The following is a 13,557-nucleotide window of genomic DNA, read 5'->3' as shown; positions in this document are numbered from 1 at the left end:
GATCTTAATCTTGGCTGGCCCCCAAATCTAAATCCTCATGCCTCCATATCCAAGTGCCAGGATTGTGAAGATTTGCCACCATAACCAGTTATAACAACCTGCTAAGGTATACATCATTAATGATTAATATGAGTCACAGGGTAACAAATTTAGATAGTGACAGAGGCCACTTTAAAGGGTCTCTGATTTCCCATACTGTATTCTTTAAGAAACATGAAGAAATAAATTACACGTACTTTAACAGCCCTGATAAGCAAAACCCATTTCCTTTAAAGGTTCTGGCTTATAACTCCCTTTGTTTCACAACAGTTGCTTCTCTCTCGAGTTATTTATTTCCTTCCTCTCTTTAGTGATCTTAGTTATCTTTCTTCTGCCACCTTGGGTTCATTAGAGAGACTGATATGAACAAGGCAAAAGAACAGAGTCTATAGAGAATTAGTTTCTCATCCATGAAAGACATGTTTGGAGAGAAATATACCTAATAAAATGACTCTTGCATGCAATTAGAAAAACTTAGAAAAACTGCCAAAATTGCAGAAAGATGACTATTATACACACACACAATATACACAAATGATTATAACATATGCAAATATATGTAAATCATATCGTATTATATATTATATTATACAATGATTACAATTACATAAAATGATTATAGTTTTTGTTTTTATTATATAGCTCATTGGGGAAAATTGACATTATTCTATCCATTTTGTTGTCTGATTTAAAACAGCAGAGACTAGATGACATATTTTAAGAACCCCAGTCAGTTGGTCAGACAGGTGGAACAGATGGCTGTTGGCCATAAAACAAAGGATGAAGTTGAACAGGAAGGTTGCAACCACAGATAGCATGCCCTAATTCGTAAGTGTTGATCAATTATCTTAAGTATAGGTAAGAGAGTGTTACCCAGTACAAGAGGGATCTCTGGAGTCAGACTGTCTTAAGAAGATGTCTTAATTTTTATAGCTGTGAACTTATTTTCTAAAGGACTGATGATAAAGACTGTGAGGCTCAAATAAGCTAATTTATGTTAAGACTCAGGACAGTGTCAGCCATGTAACAGTTGCTTACTAAATATTAGCCACTTTTCTTAAGTGCAGGAGGAAGTAGTGCAGGAGGAACAGGCTCTAATAAAGTGTGAAGTGTGAATTGGGAAGAAAGCCTTTGCCAAAGCTGTGGAATTTGAATAGTGCCAATACACCTTGCCTGGCCTTGTAGTCTTTGAGTAGATTAAAGGTAAAAAGGTTGTAAGCAGTTGTAGGCTCAGTATTTTAAGTTCCTCTACAACCTGCCCACTTTGTGGACTAAAATTAGCTAAAATATAAATGCTCTTTCAAAGGAATGTCTATTGTGATAGTTTAGAAGCAAAATTAGTCACTTCTAGGAGTATTTTAAGTAGTTTGAGGCAGTTACACACACACACACACACACACACACACACATGCACTCACTCTCACACAAGTACACATCACATCGCTGCTGTTTTCCCTCTGTGGTGCTCTGCAGAAGGTAGTTAGATTCAATTGTAAGCAAAAATCCTTCCCAGGAGCTGTGTTGATACTTGGTCAAACCTTCTGGTAAAACTGAGAAACTGAGAATTTTATTTATAAGCCCATGATCATTGGTTATGAGACTTTTGGAGCTACATATTTAATAAATCACTGTCCAATGACCCAGTTTGTCATTAGTAGCTGCTATTCATAAATGTTGCTTATGCTGCATGCTGAACTATCCTTTTGTAAGTCTGGTGTGAATTAAAAAGCACACAACTAGGCTTCATGCCAATCTTTTAAAAACCATAGATTTAAAGAAATTGAGATGATAGATTTTGGACATCTCTGGTTGCCTGGTTTTGCAGCTTTCTGCTGTAAAGCAGCAACAGAGGATATGTTCACAGGAAGCTTAACTTCATCTGCTCATTTTGCTTTGGATTTTCTAGATAGCACATGTTTTGATGCTTGTCTTTCATTGTGTTTGAACATTTTCTAATTTTAAAATGTAAATCTTATGCATAGAAATATTAATTTCTCTGAAACCTTGGGTAAGGCCAGACAGGAAGGTTGGGCTGATAAGAACTAAGAATGTGGCCATTTCCCCATCCACACAGTGGCGGCTGTCTGTATCAGGGTTACTCTAACACTGGTATGCTGGGATTTTTCCATCTTTTTCTCTTAGACTCTGCTCACAACACAGCCACCCTTAAAGGGCATATCTACCTTTTCTCCAGTTGCCCTGTGCTCCTTAGGGCATTTACCTGCCTCCCTGCTGTCTCTTTCTCCAGGTCCTTTTATCCAGCCACCCTAGCTTACTTGTTCTTTCTTCCCTCTTTAGAAGAATTCCCACTATGTGGCCTAGTCTATAAAACGTCCTGTGTTGTATTAGTAATTTCCTCTGCCTACATGTACACAATAAGAAGGTCCTGATCCCAGCAGGATCTAACTTCTATATTAAGGCCTCTAACCAAAATTCAGACCTCTAAACTAGCCATGAATGCACTGGAGAAAATGTGTTATTTACAGTGCTTATTAAAGATTTCAAGTTCCTCTTGTCAACTCCCAAAGTCAGAATGTCTTTCTCTGTCTGAGTAAGCAAAGAAGAAAACCCAAGCATGATGAAGGGGTCTGCTTGTACACAAATCTAGTCTGCTTTCTCCTGTGGGCCTTGATTGGCAGGGACACACAAGCATTGTTTGACTGGCTTGTGTCAATTTCATTCTTTTATCTTCATGCTTTTTCATGTGTGTACGTGTGCATGTACGTGCGTGTGTGCATGTGTGCGTACGTACATGCGTGTGTGTGTGTGTGTTTGTGTTGGGAAGAGGAGGAGCATCTGTGCCTTGTGTTTGCATGCTGGAAGTTAACTTTTAGTATCGTCCTCTCTTGGCTCTCCATTTTAGGTTTTCAGATAGTGCACTGTTTCACTCAGCAAGTTGAAGAGTGAGCCACCAGGATCTGGTTTTCTCTGCTCTCCCAGCTCAGGCATTGCACAAATGTGCCATGACACCAGGCTTCAATGTGGACATTGTAAATTCTAACTCAGGTCCTCATACAAGCATAGCAAGCAATATACCCGCTGAGCCATCTCCCTATCCCTTGTTTGTTACTTTCACATAACAAAAATTTAGAAGGGGAAACTAAAGAGTAGTCATGTCAGAGGAGTGTGTTTATACAGAAATCTAAATCAACTCTGAAGTTATAGCCCAGACTACTTGTACTCTCTCTATGATGTAAAAACATCTCTCCCACTTCTCCTTCATGTCTTAGAAGTTTGTGATTGCTATTATGGTAGACATTCCTAACATTTTTAGAGGTTTTGTTTATAAAGAAAGGAATGCTCCTTTCCCAATCTGTAGGCTGTTGTTTTGTTCTGAGGACAGTGTCCTTTGTTTTACAAAAGCTTTTCAGTTTCATGAGGTCCCATTTATTGATTGTTACTCTTAGAGCCTGTGCTGTTGGTGTTCTGTTCAGGAAGTTGTCTCCTGTGCCAATGAGTTCAAGGCTCTTCCTCACTTTTTCTTCTAAGCAGTTTAGTGTCTGGTTTTATGTTGAGGTCTTGGATCCACTTGGACTTTAGTTTTGTGCAGGGTGATAAGTATGGATCTATTTGCATTTTTCTACATGTAGACATCCAGTTAGACCAGCACCATTTGTTTGAGATGCTTTCTTTTTTTCATTGTATGGTTTTGGTATCTCTGTCAAAATCAGCTGTCCACAAGTGTGTGGATTTATTTCAGGTACTTTTATTCAATTCCATTGATCCACCAGTCAGTTTCTATGCCAGTACCATGCAGTTTTTATAACTGTTGCTCTATAGTACAGCTTGAGATCAGGGATGGAGATACCTCCTGAATATCTTTTACTGTAGAGAATTGTTTTAGCAATTCCGGGTTTCTTGTTGTTCCATATGAAGCTTCACCAACCTTATATCTGACAGAGGGCTAATATCCAGTAAACAGCAAAAAATCAAGTAATCCAATTAAAAAATGGAGTACAGAGCTAAACAGAGAATTCTATGCAGAGGAATATCGAATGGCAGAGAAACACTTAAAGAAATGCTCAACCTCATTAGCCATCAGGGAAATGCAAATCAAAACGACCCAAAGATTTCATCTTACACCCATCAGAATGGCTAAGATCAAAAACTCAAGAGACAACACATGCTGGAGAGGTTGTGGAGAAAGGGGAACCCTCCTCCACTGCTGGTGGGAATGTAAACTGGTACAACCACTCTGGAAATCAATCTGGTGCTTTCTCAGACAACTAAGAATAGTGCTTCCTCAAGATCCAGCTATACCACTCCTAGGCATATATTCAAAAGAGTCTCAAGTACACAATAAGGACATTTGCTCAACCATGTTTGTAGCAAACTTATTTGTAATAGCCAGAAGCTGGAAACAGCCCAGATGCCCTTTAGTGGAGGAATGGATGCACAAATTGTGGTATATCTACACAATGGAATATTACTCAGCAATAAAAAACAAGGAAATCATGAAATTTGCAGGTAAATGGTGGGATCTGGAAAAGATCATCCTGAGTGAGCTATCCCAGAAGCAGAAAGATGCACATGGTATATACTTACTCATACAGACATATAATATAGGATAAACGTACTAAAATCTGTACCCCTAAAGAAACTAATCAAGAGAGAGGACTCTTGCTAAAAAGTTCAATCCCTATCCAGAAAGGCAAAGAGGCTGGACATCAGAAGGAGAAAAGAGGGAACAAGTCAGCAGCCTGACACAGAGGACCTCTGAAAAGTTCTGCCCTGCAGACTATCAATGCAGATGCTAAGACTTATGGGCAACCTTTGGGCATAGTGCAGGGAATCTTATGAAAGAAGTGGGAAACAGTAAGATCTGGAGAGGACAGGAACTCCACAAGGAGAGCAACAGAACTAAAATATCTGAGCACAGGGGTCTTTCCTGAGACTGATACTTCAACCAAGGACCATGCATGGAGATAACCTAAGACTCCTGCACAGATATAGCCCATGGCAGTTCAGTATCCAAGTGGGTTCCACTGTAATAGGAACAGGGACTGTCTCTGACATGAACTGATTGGCCTGCTCTTTAATTACCTCCCCTTGAAGGGGAAGCAGCCTTACCAAGCCACAGAAGAAGACAATGCAGCCACTCCTGATGAGACCTGATTGAGTAGGATCAGAAGGAAGGAAAAGACCTCCCCTATCAGTGGACTTGGGGAGGGGCATGCATGCAGAGGGTGGAGGAAGGGAGAGATTGGGACAGGAGGAGGGAGGCAACCACACAGGGGATACAAAGTGAATAAAGTGTAATTACTAAAGAAAAAAAAAAAACCAAAGGAATGCTCTATATCTGATTGTGAAATAAATCAATAATTAATATTTGGAGAAGTCATATAGGAAATCAACAGTATCTATAACTCTATTATCTAGATGCTTTGCTGTCAGTGGTTTCATTTGTTACAAAAAGACAAAATTAGTTCTAACAATCTGACTTTTTTTTCAGTAAAATGCCTAAATCTTGTTTTACTTTATTTTTTTTGAAAATTTTTATTATGGAATCTGCCCTATTAGTTAATTTTAAACTTATTATGTAATTTTGTTGTTTTGTTCTTAAAGGGTACAATGCTGTACATAGTAAGATCTCTAGCATTTATCGCACACACTTGAAATTTCACTCACATTTATTATATTTTTCTCTAGCTCCTGAAAAACACCAATATTTTTCATCTCTGAGTTAATTAATTTAGAAACTTCACATGTGTGCTGTCCTGCAGCATTCGTTCTCTTATGCCTTGCATATTTCAGCATGATAAGCCACATAGTGCTGGGAGCCAAAGCTATCTATGGAAGCCAAAGCCAAAGCTATCTAGTGGAGACAAAGGTATCTACAGAAGCCAAAGACAATTAGTGAGCCAAAGCTCTCTAGTGGAGACAAAGGTATTTACTGAAGCCAAAGCCAAGTAGAGAGCAAAGGTCATATAGTGGAGACCTAAAGCTTTGTAGTGAAAGAGTTATCTAAGACCCTAAATCATGGGCGATAGATTGTGAGGACATCCATTTGTTAGAGCATCTGTAAGATATCTTTAGAAAACATCCTTATGGCATCTTGCAGGTACAATATTTAACCCATGAAAGCCCTCTTCCTATTTCCTGCAGCAGCAGATTAACCTTCCCCCTTTCCTGTCTTCTCCCTATATAAGTTGGTAAAAATTTCTAATAAATGGAAGCCTTGATCAGATGAACAGACTTGGCTTTCATTCCTGTGTCTCTTGCCCCCCCCCCCATTCCTTCTAATCTCTCCACCTTAGGAACCCCGTTGAAGCCCTGCAGGTTGGGGTATAACGTAGTGCAGGAGCTCCTTCTCTTTGTATGAACAACAGCCCATTGCTGAGATTGTGACTTCAAAAAAATATATTTTTTTTAGAAAGAATGTTTAGCAATGGGCTGAATAATACTATAGTTCTATTTCATTTTTATGAACCTTCATATTGTTTTTTGTTTCATAATGGCTACATCATTTCAACATTCTCACCAACAGGTTATAAAGTATCCTATTTCTTTACATCCTAGTCAACCCTTGCTTTTTAAGTTTTATGGAAAAAAAACTGCCTTGCCAGGTAGAAGTTTATCTCATGCTTGTTTTAGTTTGCCTTTTCCTGGAGATTACTTATGCTCAGAAATTCTCATGTACGTGTTGTTCGTGTCACTCTTTAAAGAGGTGTTTGTTCAGAACCTAGATCATTTTTTCCACAGTTATCATAATTTTTGATGTTGATATGTAAGAGCCATCAACATGTCTTAGAAATGAACTTGGGTAGCAGGAAAAGTACTTAAAAAATCTCCTACCCAATGGCTGCCTTTTTATTCTACTGATTATTTCCTTTGTTTTGTAGGCTTTTTCTTCCTGCCCTGTAGTCTCTCCTGTCTGATTGGCTTATTTGGCCCATGCTTTGGATGTTGTATCTGGGAAATCACACCTAAAACCAATGTCATAAAACATTTACACTGTTTGCTTCTATGATTTTTATAGTCTCAAGATTTTTAATTTTTTCTTTATTATTATTATTTATTACAATTTATTCACTTTGTATCCCTGCTATAACCCCCTTCCTCATCTCACCTTGGTCACACCCTCTCTCCCTCTTTTCCCCCTATGTCCCTCCCCTAGTCCACTGATAGGGGAGGACCTCCTTTCCTTCTATCTGACCCTAGCCTAACAGGTCTCACAGGACTGTCTGGATCCTCTTTCTTTGTAGCCTAATAAGATTACCTCACCAGGGGGAGGCGATCAAAGAGTTGGCCACCAAGTCTATGTCAGAGACAACCCTTGCTGACCTTGGTTAAATTTTTTGTGTGTTTTATTTATTTTTATTTTTATTATTAGTTACATTTTATTAACTCTGTATCCCACTCCCTCATTCCCTCCCAATCTCACCCTCCCTCCCTCATCTCCTCCCTGCCCCTTTCCAAGTCCACTGATAGGAGAGGACCTCCTCCCCTTTCATCTGACCCTGTTTATCTTCAGGACTGGCTGCAAAGTACTCCTCTGTGGCCTAGCAGGGCTGCTCCTCCCTTGGGGGATGGGGAGGTCAAAAGGCCTGCCATTGAGTTCATGTCAGAAATAGTCTCTGTTCCCCTTACTAGGGTAACCCACTTGGTTACTGAGCTACCACGGGCTACATCAGAGCAGAGGTTCTAGGTTATATCCATACGTGGTCCTTGGTTGGAGAAACAGTCTCATATAAGACCCCTGCTCCCAGATATATTTGGTCCTTGTGGAGCTCTTATCCTCTCCATGTCATATTAACTTCTTCTTCTTTCATTTGATTCCCTGCACTCTGCCGAATGTTTGGTTATGAGTCTTGGTATCTGCTTTGATACACTGCTAGGTAGAGTCTTTCAGAGGACCTCTGTGGTAGGCTCCTGTCCTGTTACTTGTTTTTTCCTACATCCAATGCCCATCCCATTTGTCTTTCTAAGTGAGGATTGATCATCTTACTCCGGGTTGTCTTTCTTGTTTATCTTCTTCAGGTGTATAGATTTCATTATGTTTATCATATCTTATAGGTTTATCATATCTTATAGTGAGTATATACCATGGTTAAATTTTTGATCCATTCGAATTTATTTCTTGTATTGATGGAAAAATGGGTCCAAATTAATTCTTTGTACAATATCCAGTTTTCTTAGTATTATTGATGAAGAAATATTTTTTTTTGGTGCTATATTTTTGGCATCCTTGTTGACTACCTAGTGATCAAATATATGTGGAATTCCTTCTGGTCTCTCTGTTTTATTCTATCTGGTGATATGTCTACCTTTATGTGGTGGCACATTTCAACAATCATATAATGTTTTGTTTGGTTATATTCTCCACTGTGACACCTTGCTTATTCATACCTGATGCCCTTCTTTGTTTCTTCCTACCTTTCCTTTATCTCCTTTCCTTTTTATTTATTCATCTTGTTCTAAAGTTTAGAATTACTATACTATTAATGAACAAACACAGTGTCAAACAACACTTCAGAAACTGGTGATTAAATTTGATTTAATGAACTTGTCTCACCTTATTAAATCTATTGAAGATTTTATTCCTTCTTGTTTTGCTAATTTCACTTGTGCAAACACACATTTGAATAATAGCTTATTCATGAGATAGCTTATTTAGCCAAGAGGCAGTACTTCATTTGCAGTTCTTGTATTAACTCTGTTTTCAGAACGCCTCCCATCCCTTTACAGTGACTTTATAAGCTGCAAATTTCAACTAGACGATCCAGTCCAAGAGTCTACACAGTGCCCATGGAACCAAACATCTTGCTTTCATATGGCCCACAAGATAAGAATGTTTTAACATTTTAGGTGTCTGAAAGAATTAAAGACTAGTATTTTGTGATTCAATTAAATCATGTAAGATCAATTGTCAATGTCACAATTAAAGTTTCCTGAGAATATAGTCATTTGTACAATGTCTGTGGCTTCCACACTGAAAATCTACAGTGTGTACCACATGTCTATAAAAGCTGACATCTACTGTCTGGGTCTTTACACGTAATGAGTGCTTGCCATTTCCTTTCTTGGGCTCTGATGTAAGCACAAGAAACATTGCAAGTTTAGGAGTTGGTATTTCCTATTGGCTGAAGGAATTGACTGGAGGGATGTTGGAACCAATTACAGAACATTTTGGATTCTGTTGGTATGGAAGACTCATATTAAAATGGGCAATGAAACAAAAGCATTCTTCATGGATGTGTTATAAAACTTCAAACATTCACAAGAAAAACATAGGAACGTTGAATTAAGCCCCTTCAACTGTAAACTTTCCAGAATTTCAAAGAATCTTTGCCACATGCCTTAGGGTGGCATCTAGAAACTTACATATGGTAGTCTCCTGTATTTAAATGTTTTCTAAATGTTTATTTATTTATTTCAGATAGAGATGAAGGAGGAACAATGTCAGAGCACACAGGTGGAGCTCAGAGACAGAATGGGGGAAATGTTCTCTCCTTCCATTATGTGGGTTCTGAGGATCAGTCTCAGGCTGTCAGGTTTGGGAGCAAGTACACTTAGCAGCTGAGAGATCTCACTACCTTAAGAACTCTCTTTTTTGCCATTAAAGGCTTTGGTAGACAAATCATTGTTGCAAAATAATTTTTAATTTACTTTTCTTTATTTCTATGTTGTCTTTTTCTAAATTATTGTCAATTATATTATATTTGGCACAACAAACATGTATTTTTCTACTGAGATTCTCACTGTCTCATTTAAATTTGTATTATTAATGAATCAGTGGTAATTATTATTCAGCAGAAATTATTTGTGTAAGGGAAGATATTTGAAATCAATTAAGTGAATTATTTTGGGCCAAGTGGAGAAAATGTAAAGTAGAAGTACCCTGACTTGCCACCAAACCTGATTACCTGAGTTTCAACCCCAGAAAACCCACATGATAGAAGAGAAGAACTAATTCCCTCAAGACATCCTCTGATCTCTGCATACATGCTGTGTGCCAATATCTCTTCACCTTCAACATCATAAATTTAAAATATAAATTCTAAGGCATTTTGCCACCAGATTTATCTCTGAATTTCATAGGAAAATAGCTCAAAGAAAATGCGGTAAAGCTGGGTTCTGGTTATAACTCAGGAATGGAAGGGTCAGTTGCCACCTTGGAGCTTAGAAACAGTGCTGCTGATGGTCACATGGTGTTAGTGTGAGGAGCTTTATGGACATTTTATTCCCAGTGAGTAGTAATTTTACTTGTTATTGCCTTTCTTCTCTCTCTTCATGAGAAGAACACTGTTCTTCTCTATGAAACATCAGTACGAAGCTAGCATCAGATACTTTGGGCATTTATCTTGACTTTTTGATGAATGATTGGGGTGAAGCTTCCAAGTGATCCAGCTCACTGCATGTAGGTCATTCATCTTCCTGTCTCATTATACTTCTGAAACAAGCAGGGAAAAGCCAAAAACATCACAATCCTCATGACACTCAGAATGAAAGTATGAGAATTTAACTCAAGAAAGTACATTCTCTATGTTTGCACATGACACTACCTTATGAAAAACAGAATCACAAACTATGTTTTTAAGGAATTAATGTCAAATAGCCACAAGCAGTTGAAGTTAATAAAATTCTCAGAATATATATTTGCATAGAATAGTTAATATCAGAACAGGCATGCACTTTAGCAGGAGTCTGTGTAAGATATGGCAATGGTTCCATATCAACCTTCTTGGGCTGAGGGGCAGCCAGACTGGGTAGACATTGTTTCTAGATGTTTCTGTGGTGAAGTTTCAAAAGACTGGGCTTTGAATCTGTGGGTTGGTTGTCACCAAGAGAGAGGGTGTTGCTAAGTAAGGGTCTGAAAAGAACAAAACCCTGGAGAAGGGTGAGTTTTGCTTTCTTTTCATTCTATTTCAATGGAGAATCCATTTCAATATCCATGTCATGACCCAGCATCGAAACTCTTGGTTTTTCAAACTTTAGAACTCAAGTTGTCTGATTTCTCAACCCCTTAAAATCCTGTGAGTTAAAACTTATGGTAAACCTTGCTGTAAGTATTTATGTTCTACCAGTTTTTGTTTTCTGAAGAAATGGAAGCAACAAAAACTTGCTCATTGTGTGATGACCCTCCACCATTTACTTTCAGCTTGGTAAGGACTCACAATGTAAAAATGCAGCCTGGCTGGTCAAGGGATATGCATTCTGCCTTCTAGCTGCTTATGTAATTAAACACAGAGGCCCTGAGGAGTGGTCCACTCCTATTGCAACTAATTTCAAATAATGACTGTTTATTCTGAGATGGTATAGTCCCTCAATTTTTCTAATTAAGTTTTTATTCTGCTTTCAGCATAATGTTCCTGATTGAGCAAAAGAGGAGGCGGCTTTGTATTTTAGATGCTAGGCAAGTCCCTGAAGTTCAAGTTTTTGGTTTTACTGATTTAGAACAAGAGTCAGAAGTTTCACAGAGAGCCACACAGCAGACATCTGGGCTTCATGAGCCATGTCTCTGTGTTCCTGCTTTCTCACTTCAGCAGACGGGAGATGCCTGGTGACAACAGTGACTTCTGCGCCACGTGCTACAGAATTTGACTCCCATAGCAACCTTTGGAGATCCACTATTCTGTACCATTTCACATATAAGAAAAGAGCATTGGAAAGCCCCAGAATAAAGAATTTAAACACCTCAATAGAACTCATAAGTATTCTTGACTTAATCTACTTGCTTTGATGACTTTTCTTCTCACATTCATTTTAAAACTAATAATTGTACTCTTCATTTAATAAGCTTTTGCTTGATGGTGGTCTTCTCCATAGAAAACAGTGTGGTGTACTAAGGAAAGCTATTGTCTTACTATCTTTTCTGTGATAAATTATTTATGATTTGCCTAACACATTTTATTTGTTATTAGCTCATTTAATTTCACGCATGAGGTGAAGGGCCTTTTGCCCACTGATTGCTGAAATGGTTTTGCCTTAGCAGGACTAGAATCTCTACAAATTCAGCTTCCCATCACCACTGCCATCTTACTCAGGCTATCCAGAGACTGTGTTCTGGGGTCCTGATGAGTCATCCCTAGCTCAGTGCTTCACCCCAGCCTTTTGTACTTGCAGCTGTCTCTGGAATAGTCTGGAAGTGGCTCCATGGTAAAGAGTTTCATGGCCAAGTTGTGATGACAACCACCTTCTCTTTTTTTTTTAGCAGCATCTTTTTCTTTCTCTATAGAGCCACAAAGAAATGTGGGCATGGCCTCATGCACTTCCTCATTGTAAGAAATAGAAATCATGACAAACAGGTTTCCTGTAGGGTTTGCTACAGGAAACCCTAAATGTCTAGGAAATAGCAAGAAAAATATTTTTAAAACACCTAAAGGTTGGGATGAGAACTCAGCAAGTAGCAATGATAGCAAAGATGACAAAAGCAAGTCTCCCATAATGGTCCTGGGGAAGTTCAGGCTCCTAATATGCATCTTTTAGAAGAACATTTAACTCTAAGATGAAAACATCTTCCCACCTTAACTGTGTGGATGATGTTTTAGATATAGAAAGATTCCCATTGGTGAAAGTTTTACGTCAATGGTAGAATATTGGCTTAGAAGTAGACAGACTTCAAATTTGTTCTTAAGTCAGAGTCTCAATAAATAGCTCAAGACAGCCTTGATCTTAGAATTCTTTTGGCTTGTGAGGGTTACAACAATAGAAGGTCATTATAAAATGATGGCTAAAAGGCCTTGACTTCTTTTTTTTCTTTTCCTAAGATTCATTATCTCTTCCCTTTTATCCATAAGTAACTCAATAGCCCTTTGATGGTCATAATTACTTGGCACTGTCATTACAATGATACTTCATTTGACAGGATACCTTCCTGACAGGAGGTTCCCAGTGTGGTTAGGCAATGGCGATAGCTTTAAGAATAGTGGGAGATGACTCAAAAGTATAACACTTGTCCCCCAACTGTGAAAGCCTGAGTTCAGGTCCCCAGAACCTACATAAAGCTGGGTGTTACAGCATGCATCTGTAATTACAGTCCTGCTACAGTGAGGTGAGAGGTTGAGATAAGACAAATGGTGGGATCTAGAAAAGATCATCCTGAGTGAGGTATCCCAGGAGCAGAAAGACACACATGGTATATACTCCTATATAGTCCTATAAAATAGGATAAATATACTAAAATATGTGCACTAAATAAGATAAACAAGAAAGAAGACCCCAGGGTAAGATGATCAATCCTCACTTAGAAAGACAAATGAGATGGACATGGGAAGTAGGAGAAAGCAAGAAACAGGACAGGAGCCTACCACAGAGGGACTCTGAAAGACTCTACCTAGCAGCTTATCAAAGCAGATGTTGAGACTCATAACCATATCTTCAGTAGAGTGCAGGGAATCATATGAAAGAAGGGGGAGTTAGTATGACCGGGAGGGGACAGGAGCCCCACAAGGACAAAACATATCAGGGCATGGGAGTACTCTTTGAGACTGTTTCTCCAACCAAGGACCATGTATGGATATAACCTAGAACCCCTGCCCGGATATAGCCCATGGTAGCTCAGTATCTAAGTAAGGG

General features: G+C 38.6%; 1 pseudogene; it reads right to left on the bottom strand.

The window, feature by feature from the left end:
• Window positions 1-13,557, bottom strand: part of LOC110562737 (E3 ubiquitin-protein ligase RNF220-like) — a 99,828-nt pseudogene that overhangs the window by 7,779 nt on the left and 78,492 nt on the right.

Source organism: Meriones unguiculatus, chromosome 10 (assembly GCF_030254825.1).
Source record: "Meriones unguiculatus strain TT.TT164.6M chromosome 10, Bangor_MerUng_6.1, whole genome shotgun sequence".
Taxonomy (NCBI): Eukaryota; Metazoa; Chordata; class Mammalia; order Rodentia; family Muridae; genus Meriones; species Meriones unguiculatus.
The sequence above is the reverse complement of the archived record's forward strand: the minus strand, read 5'-3'. Positions and strand labels throughout refer to the sequence as shown.